The following is a 10,226-nucleotide window of genomic DNA, read 5'->3' on the forward strand; positions in this document are numbered from 1 at the left end:
GTGAAGGGAGGTTAGATCTGATGGGACTCACTGAGCAGGTGGGGCGTGGATCAGAGCAGCGGGGAAGCTAGGGGGATGTTGAGGTGATGACGGGAGGTCCCTAGAGCAGACTTCCTTTGATTGCCGGGGCCAGCTCCAGGAGGCAGTGGCTCCCAGGGGTGGGATTTTTGATCAAGGGATTTCTCCCAATCAAGGAGCAGGCAGCACAGGGAGCAGGTTAGCACTGTGTATGCAGCTTGTTTACACTCAGATTACTGTCGGGCTTCCCAGGTGGCTCAGTGGTAGAGAACCCGCCTAGTGCAAGAGACCTAAGAGACTTTGGGTTTGATCCCTGGATGGGGAAGATCCCCTGGAGGAGGGCATGGCAACCCACTCCAGTGTTCTTCCTGGAGAATCCCATGGACAGAGGAGCCTTGCGGGCTATGGGTCACAGAGTCGGACATGACTGTGACTGAGCATGCAGGCATAGACCACAGTCAGTGGGCTACCCAGAAGCCGCTAGGAGGATTGGGTGGCTAGAGGATGGGGTGGAGGCCAAGGAGACCTTTTCTGGGCCATGTTGCACAGCTTGGGTTGCAGGATCTTAGTTCCCCAACCAGGGATTGAACCCATGCCACCTACAGAGAAAGCATGGAGTCCTAACCACTGGACCCCCAGAGAATTCCCCCAAGGAGCCTTTTTAACAAATATTTTATTATAAAGCTTTTCAAGCGTACAGAAAGGGTGAAAGAATTCGACGGAGAACGCCCATCTATCCACCACCTAAATTCTGCAATTAACATCTCCCTAGGTTGACTTTATCTCACATCTTTCCGCTCACCCAACCATCTTGTTTTTAGCTGCATTTCTGAGTTGCAAACTTCAGTATATTTCACCCTTTACACTTGTGCTTGAGCATTGTTAACAAGAGCTCAGTATTTGTTTACAGTTCATTTTTTGTGTTTGTTAGCAATGTTTAGAGATAATATTTACATGAAGCGAAATTCACAAATCTTAAGTTGATCATTCCTTGAGCTCTGAAAAATGTATGCACCTGTGTAATCCAGTCTCTATCAAGATAAAGAACATTACTTCACCCTAGAAAGTTCCCTTGTGTCTGCCCCAGAGAATCTCCTCCAGAGACTCTTCACCGTACATCTTGTGTGTGACTGATGTTCACTGTTCTCTGTTTCTCCCTGGGGCACTCCCGTGGCTGCCCAGGAGAAGGCTACGTTCCCCAGTCTTCCTTGTAAATTGGTGTGGTTATATGATGAAGTTCTGGTCTATGGAGTGTGAGCAGAAACATCATGAGGCAGCTTCTAAAAGCCTTCCTTAGGAGACTTCCCTGGTAGTCCAGTGGCAAAGACTCTGTGCCCCCAGTGCAGGGGGCTGGGGTTTGATCCCTGGTCAGGGAACTAGATTCCACATGCTGCAACTAAGACCCAGCACAACTAAATAAATGAATTTAAAAAACAGTAAATCAGAATACAAGATTAAGCAGAAAATATTAAACAGAGGTTGTGCTGTGACCGGTCCCTCTATCCCAGCAGAAGGGTGATGAAGCTGGGGCTGGCTCTATTAGTTGCTACCGAGAATGGATCCTGCAGCAGAGGCCCAAATTAAAAGGGGCTTAAAAAGATAGAAATGTATTTCTCTGTGTGTGGAATCCCGAACCAGGCCAATGCCGTGAGTTTGTGGCCAGCTCCCCCTCGCTGGGTATTCCACATCATGCAGGATGGCACAGGGCTTCACACCTGAGGTGGCTACAGGGAGCTGGTGCCTTCCAGGAGGCGTAGGCCCCCCTGTGGTCCACATCCTGGGAAGCCCTCTGGGCAGGGGCCTCTCCCGCCCGAGGCAGACCCTTCTGCATGTAGGCACCTCCAGCACCCGACCTCTCAGGACCAGCTCCCCTGCCTGCGCTTGTGGGCTGGCTCCAGGCTGCCTCCTCCAACCCGACAACGCTCTCAGGCCTCCAGGGCCCTTGTCCTAGGGCTGCGGGGATGTAGGGGGGAATCTCCTTATCTGGTCCCCCAGCAGGCTATCGACTGGACTCTTGCCCTCTTGCTGCCATTCGGGGACGCTGACACATGGAACCTTAATCTTCTCAGGCCAGCCGCACTCGGAGCTGTCGGATGCCGCGGACGCTGCCCCTGCAGACTTCCCTGCGGACCCCAGCTGTCACCGCTCCCCTGCCCCTCACTCCCAGCCTAGCTGCAGCAGCCTGAGCCTCGGCTAATGGCTCTCATGCTGGGGCCAGGAGAGGGGCTGTTTGTCTGGCAAAACCAGCCCTTAAAAATCACTCTTGGGGGACTTCCCTGGCAGTCCAGTGGCTAAGGCTTCATGCTTCCAGGGCAGGGGGCCTGGGTTCGGTCCCTGGTCGGGGAACTAGATCCCACATGCCACACCTAGGAGTTCACATGTCACAGCTAAGGACCCTGCAGGCCCCAAGGAAGACCAAAGATGCTGCGTGCTGCGTCTACGACCTGTGTGGCCAAATAAATACATATTGCAAAGCCTTGCTCTTGGAGCTGGGGACTGTCGTCAGGCTGGCAACAAGAATTTTAGTAATAGTATTATTATTATCAGAGTCATTGGGATATTGTCATTATCGTTGTTATTAGAGCTGCGCTGTGCGTGCTCAATCACTCAGTCGTGTCCACCTCTTTGCGACCCCCTGGACTGTACCTGCCAGGCTCCTCTGTCCATGGGATTCTCCAGGCAAGAGTACTGGAGCGGGTTGCTGTGCCCTCCTCCAGGGGACCTTCCTGACCCTGGGATTATACCCACGTCTCCTGCATTGGCAGGTGGGTTCTTTACCACTAGCGCCACCTGGGAAGCCCCATTGTTAGAGCGACTGCTTTCTAAAATACCTCCTAGATGAAGATGCCTCTCTGAGGGCAGGGGTTATTTGCTCCTCTTTTACAGATGAAGAAACTGAGGCTCAGAGGTGTTAACAGACGCTCCCAAGGGTTGGAATCCAGGTCCAAAGCTGCTCTGCAGCTGAGTCCTTACCAAAGTCAGGAAACAGGCCTGTAGTCCAGCCAGCTTGGGCACTCACCGCTTGTGTGACCGGGCACGCCCTGTGCCCTGCCAGCCTGGGTTTCCGCACGTGTAACGTGGGAGTGAGGATGGCTGGGACACAGAGACATGAGGGAGCCCTCCTCTGCCTCTGAGACCCTCCCGTCCGTCTGCTGTTCAGGGCAGGGCCTCCCCAGGGCCTGCGTGCTGACAGACACACCTTGAAGGGACCCAAACGGGGAAAGGGGGCGTCACGGGGGCTCCTTAGGGTGGGGTGGGGAGGAGGGCCAGGGGGTGAGAACAGGGACAGTGTGGCTGTGGGGGATGGACGGGACAGAGCTCTGAAGAAGCTGAGAGTGGCAAGAAATTGGGGCAGAGAAGGGGGCAGTTTCTGAGCAGGGTGGAGGGCCCCGGCAGCCTTGAGGGGGTGGCCCTGGGTGGCATGCCACACGGCCGCAGGGGCCACAACCCCGGGGTTTGGCTCCCATGTGGGCCTCTGTTTAGCAGAGGGTCTCGGTCCTGGTTGGCAGCCCACGCCCTCACTTGCCTTCTCCACCACCCCAGGCTCCTCCCGCCCCTCTGCCCCGACGGCACGCAGAGTGCGGCAGGGGTGGGCAGTGGGTGATGGGACCCAGGACCGTGAATTACAGACGAACCTGTTTGCACCCCCCACCCCGTGCGGCCTTCGGGGTGGGGGCGGGGGCAATTCGGAGAGCAAACTCTAGGCTGTTTACCCAGTGGAGCAGCTCCGGGAGCTTATTTCCTTTCCTGCAATTCCAGGAGGGGGACAAAGTGAGCAGGGGGCCTCGAGGGGCCTCAGCAAACAGAGGAGAGGCGCGTGTGTGTTAACTGATTCTGTCAGCGGGCTCGGCGCCTCCTGGAAGCTGTTGGCACGCACGGCGGGTCTGGGGAGCCTGGGAGGCACCAGAGGGAAACGCAGAGAAAAGGAGGCTGGGCCACTGTCCCCCAGCCCACTGTCTGGAGGAGACTGCGGTCCAGAGAGGGGCGGTCACTCCTCTGAGGTCACACAGCACAACCAGAGCTGTACCTGTCCATGCGGCTCAGGTCCCAGGATGGGGAGGAGGAGCATTTCTGGGTAAGGGGCCAGGACTGCTTAGCCTCTGGGCACCCTGGGCCAGGCTGGGCACTGTGGCCGGAGCCCTGGGCCCTCGTCCTGCTGCTGTGCTAGGACCTGGTGTCCAGGACCCTGGCAGCCGTGGGCTCAAGCCCCGGACAAGCCCCTAAGTTCTCCCGTCTCTGTTTCTCTGACTGCTGCGTAAGGATGAGAGGATTCGCGCAAGGTCTTGAGGGGAGCCTGGGAGGTTCCCGTGGCCAGATGGGGTTTTGTAGAATTCCAAGAGCCAACAGAAGTGCAGAGTATAACCATTTCCCAGCCTGTTTTGGGGGTGGACACGATTCTCTTCTGAACAGAGAGGTCAAGCTGTGCCTCAGTCCCCTCACCTCTGAAATGGGTATGATGCAAAAAGTACCCACCTCAAAGGCTGCTGTGAGGGTGATGAGTCAGCCCTGCGAAGGTTCCCGGAGAGTGCTCAGCACCGCTGACTGGGACTCGGCACCATCTCTGTGTGAGGACCCAGGGACAAGGGGATACAGCCTCTACCTTCAGGGGCTCAGACCTCAAGGTGTGATCCCAAGACCCTTTCGGGGGGCTGAGAGGTCCGAACTGTTTTCGTCGTAGTATGAAGACACGTTGTTCACCGTTTTCACTGCGTTGATATTTGCAACTGATGGTGCAAAAGCCATAGCGGCTAAAAACGTCGGTGCCTCCGCACAGACCCGGGTGGTGGTATCAGAGCACGCCGGCATCAGGGCGTCCTTCCCCGGCAAGCACGGCCGGAAGGAAGAAGCTAAAGCCGGCTTCACCGAGTGTCCTTGATGAGCCAATAAAAATCATTAGCTTTATTAAACCTGTGTCCCTGAGTATACACCTTCCTGACATTCTGTGTGATAGAATGGGGAGCACGTAGGAAGCGTTGCTGCCGTACCTGAAGTACAGTGGCCCCCAGTGGGTGCCCGAAACCACGGAGAGTGCGGAGCCCTATATGCACAGAGTATGTTTCTTTCTTTCTTATTTGGCTGTGTCTGGTCTTAGTTGTGGCATACAAGCTTAGTGGCCCTGTGGCATGTGGAATCTTCCTCATATCAGGGATCGAACCCTCATCCCCCGCATTGCAAGGCACATTTTCTACCATTTGGCCACCAGGGAAGTCCCTTGTTCTCCATTTTTTAAGTTATGAAAGAATGATAACACGTTAGAGGAGACTTGGCAAATACAGAACAAAGGCACATATAGTTCCGCTGTATGTTACAGTGAGTTTTTTAAATAGATAAATATTTTAGTTGGAGTCTCAATATCAAACTCTTGCTAATTAATAGAATGGGGACTTCCCTGGTGGTCCAGTGGCTAAGACTGTGTGCTCCCAATACACAGGGCCTGGGTTGGATCCAGGGGAACCAAGACCCCACATGTCTCAACATGAGTTTGCATGCTGTAGCTAAGATGCAGCACAGCCAAATAAATAAAATTATATATTTAAAAAAATTAATAGAATGAGTAGGCAGAAAAGCAGAAGGATCTAGTAGACCTGAAAAGCACTATGAAGCAATTCAACATAATTAAGATTTATACAATTTTCACACAGCAGCAAGATAGAAATTCTATTCAAATTCCCATAGACTCTAAACTGGGAGACTCTAGAACATATCCAGGGACATAAAACAAGGTGCAAAAATTTCATGGTCTAAAGATATTGAAATCATTCAGAGTTTGTTCTCTTACTGTGGAATTTGTTAGAAATTTAAAGATAATTGTGTAAATCTTAATTTGAAAATAATCCACATATTTTCAACTGCAATGTGACATTTGCCAAGAGAGATCTTTGACTTAGCCACTGAAAACCTTAATAGAGTTTTAAAGACGGGAGAAACATAGTATATATTTTTTTCCTGTACATACATACATATGATCAAGTTTATAAATTAGGTGCAGTAAGAGATGAGCAATAATAATAAAATACAGCAATTACAGCAATGAGCTGTCATGCAAGTCACGTGCATGTGGCCTCTCTGTCCCTTTCAGAGTGTCTCCGGGTACGGGTGCAGCCCCTCTTCCATCGCAGCAGCACTGTGGCTGTCGCTCGCTCGTACAGTTGGAGGTGCGGCAGCAAGCCTAGCACGAGTTCTTTTTCCTTCATCACAACTTCACAGATGAAAATTTCCTTCTCACTGTGGATCTTAGCAACCTCAGCATACGATTTTTTTTCTTTCCTGATCCGGTTGAGAGCTTTCACCTTCTCACTTTTTAAAAAATACTATTTTTATGTATTTGGCTGCACCGGATCTTGTGGCAAGTGGGATCTTTAGTTCCCCGACCAGGGATCGAACCAGGCCCCCTGCGTTGGGAACCTGGAATTAGCCACTGGACCACCAGGGAAGCCCCTTGCCTTTTCACTTTAAGGAAGCACTTATGGCTTCTTTTTGATGTACCGAGTTGTCAGCATCACTGCCCTTGTGCTTTGGGATCATTATTAAGTAAAACAAGGGTGACTTGAACACAAGTTCAAGGTGACTGATACCTTGACAGTCAATCTGATAACCGGGAGGGCTGCTAGGTGACTAACGGTGCAGTATGCTGGACAAAGGGATGATTTATGACCCAGCTGGAGGGAGTGGGATGGTGAGAGATTTCATCACACTGCTCAAAATGGTGAGCAATTTAAACCTACAAATTGTTATGTCTGTAATTTTCCACTTAATATTTTTGGACCGCTGTTGACTGTGGATAACTGAAATCCAGAAAAGCGAAACTGCGGATAAGGCAAGACTATTGTATGGTAATTGTCTCAGAGATAGCGCTTACTTGATTGAGTAGTAAGCTGATTCAGCCATCTTTTTCATGGAGCACCAATTTTAAGAAAAAGAAAAAGTCTTGCTGTAGACAAACAGTAGTTTTTTAGTCTCTGGTATTTGACTTTCAAGCAAAAATTTTGGATTTTGGACAACATTTATCTACTACTATGAGCTTCCCAATGCTTCGAGACTTTATTTCCAAATGCATTTCAAATGACAAATGCATGTTGTTACAAAATCATCTATGGGTCACAGATTCATTCAAAGTGCAAGGTAGACCAATGGATTCAAATATAATAGAATCAGCCAACAGAAAAGTTTCAGATTCCAGAATCTACCACATGTCAAGGTTTGGTGTAGTATCAGAGAAGAATGCCCACAGCAATGGGAAAGGCTACTAGAATTCTCTCCTTTTCCACTCCATGTCTAGAGGAGGCCAGATTTTCTTAATCTACTTCAACCAAAACAACATATTGCAGGAGGCTGAACGTGGAAGACGATACGAGGGGACCCAGCTGTCATCTATTAAGCCAGACATTTAAAAAGATCTGCAAAAGTGTAAAACACAGCCACTCTTATTTTGTCTTATCTTTTGCAAAAAATGTATTTCTTTGATTAGCGTGTGCTGAGTTTATGGGGGGAACCCATATATTGGAATGAGTGTCAGAATTATAATTTGGCACAAAATGAACAGTGGGTGGGCAACTAGCTCTGATGAGCACAGACATCTTCTCTTGGAGAACTCATCTTTTCCTGTAGGCTCCTCCATCCCAATGCCTCCTAAATTGGTCTGAACCACCAGCTTCTGTCCTGATCGGTCATTCCAACTGCCTGGTCTGGTTTCACCTTTAGACCACAGGTCCCAAGCCCAACCAATCAAGACAAGCTTCTCTTTTTTAAAAAAATTTGTATTTTAATTTATTTATTTGGCTGTTCTGCGTCTCGGCATGTGGGATCTTTAGTTGCAACCTGTGAACACTTTGTTGCAGCACATGGGATCTAGTTCCCTGACTAGGGATCGAACCAGAGCCCCCTGCATTGGGAGCACGGAGCCTTAGCCACTGGACCACCAGGGAAGTCCTGCCATGCTTCTGTTTGTAGTTCAACAATCCTGCGGTTCCCTTGGTCATGCAGACTGGAAATAGTGGGCCCCATCTCTGTCTACCACACCCAATGCCATCGATGTCCTCCCAGGGCAGCCAGCTCTGGTCCTGACTCTCCTGCTGCCCCATCCGAGCTCCTGTAGCCTCCCTCCACTCTGCCCAGGACCAGATTGGTCTAGGACACCTGCCTATCTGCTTGTGGTGCTTTCTGATGATCTGGGCTCCCGTGGCCTGGCATAGCCCACTCTTTTGGCCTCTCATCCATTCTGTATCTTGACCTTCCACATCTTCACATCTTCACATCCTCCAGGGACACAGGCTCACATCTGTTCATGCGCCTGCGCACACACATATATACACATGCGCCCCCAGATACCCTACTCTGCTCTCGCACGGGCGGACTACTCTCCATCCCCATTCGGGGAACACCTCCTGTACCTTCCTCGCCTTTGTATCTTTATCCATGTTGTGCCCACCGCCAGCATACCCTTCCTGCTCAAGTCCTAGTTCATTTCCAAACGTTAAAAAGAAACAATAGGTTTCAAATGGAGTCACTTATGCTAAGTTCCATTAAGACAATAATAAAACCGACTTGATTGTGGTTACAGCCTCTCCCAGGAGTAGAATTTTAAGCCAATTTGTCTGGAATTTCCTGATCAACACTAGTGAGGTAATCTGTTTGATAAGCCCCAGCCCCCCAGCCCCCCTGCTCCAACCCCTGCCTTCCCCATCTTGCCTTTGCTCAGGGCACCGAGTGTATCCCACTGGCTCCACGTCACCCCTTCACTCATCCTCAGTACTTGCTGCTCTGTGGGAGCTGAGTTTTCGAGCCCTGCTGTTTCCACCCGATCCTCTTACAGAGGAGGCGGAGGCCCAGAGATCTCAGCCAGGGTCCGCTGCCTCACCCATGGAGACCTGGCCCAGGACCCCTGACCCTCAGTGAAGACCTGCCAGCTCCCTGCTCTCCTTTCCCTCACACCCCTGGGCTTGCTGATGGCTGGGGCTCTCTGCCTCGGGAATGTGGCCCCCTTCCCCTCTTCCCAGCCGGCTCAGGACAGAATCCAGTAAATAACATGCTGCCCATCGATAGGAGGTCGCTCAGGCCAGGGCCGATCGATGGCCACAGACAGCTGGGCAGGCGGGTAATGAAGTGCCCGCTCCTCAGTGGGGGCGAGCCTGGCCCTGGGCTTTAATCCCCTCGCCTCCTTGACAAGGCTCCAGCTCTGTGACAGGAGGGAAGACAGATGAGGCTCTGAGGCTGGCGTGGGGGTGTGGGGCCCTGGGGTGGGTGGGGGTGGGGCACGTGAACTTGGTGAAGCTCCCAGTAAGCTTGGGCCCTCCTCCCTCCTCTTCAGTGGCCCCCTCCCCAGGCACACTTCCCTTGGGGAAGTCAAAGAGGAATACCTACTCCCCAGCCCCACCCCTGCCTACCCTGCAAGGCATATTCCACACCGTGGACCTGACCTGTGGGTGTGAGGCTGTCTGCATCTCTAAAATGAAGGTGGGGGATTTCTTTGGTAGTCCAGTGATAAAGAATCCACCTTGCAATGCAGGGGATGCAAGTTCAATCCCTGATTGGGGAACTCAGATCCCATGTGCCACGAGGTTACTAAGCCCGGATACCACAACTAGAGAGCCCGTGTGCTGCAACTGCTGAGCCTGAGGACCACGTCTAGTCTGTGTGAAGCAGTGATGCAACTAAGACCTGTCACAACCAAATAAAGAAATGTTTAAAAAAATAAAACGAGTGTGCACTGAAGGCTGGGAAGGACACGGGAGACAGCACATGCCAGCTCAGTGTCAACTTACTCAGTCTTCCCAGCAGTCAGTCTTGATAACTATTATGCCCATTCTACAGATAAGGAAGCAGGCTCAGAGAGAAAGAGATGTTTAATAATTAGAGCTGCTCCATCATGGACCAGACTAGACCAGGCAGCCTCATAATGTGGTGAGTTCTCCATCACTTCAGGCATTCAAGCAGAGACTGGAGGACTAGCTGTTGGGCCCCTACAGAGGAATGACTGCAGGTGGACTTTGGGCCCCATACCCCTGGGGTCCTTCCCAACTCTGAGCCCATCTGACTCTTTGGGAATCAAGGAATGCGCTGGATTCTGTGGGGCAGGACCCCAGCCCCAAGAGGAGGGATCGCTAGTGAGATGTGGCCGTAAAGGCCGTGCCTTCCACACCACAACTGCAGACCCCTGGGGTACTCTGGAGGCACTGAAGACTCCACAAATGTTTGACTCAGTCCATTTT

The sequence above is a fragment of the Bubalus bubalis genome, chromosome 2 (genome assembly GCF_019923935.1).
Source record: "Bubalus bubalis isolate 160015118507 breed Murrah chromosome 2, NDDB_SH_1, whole genome shotgun sequence".
NCBI lineage: Eukaryota > Metazoa > Chordata > Mammalia > Artiodactyla > Bovidae > Bubalus > Bubalus bubalis.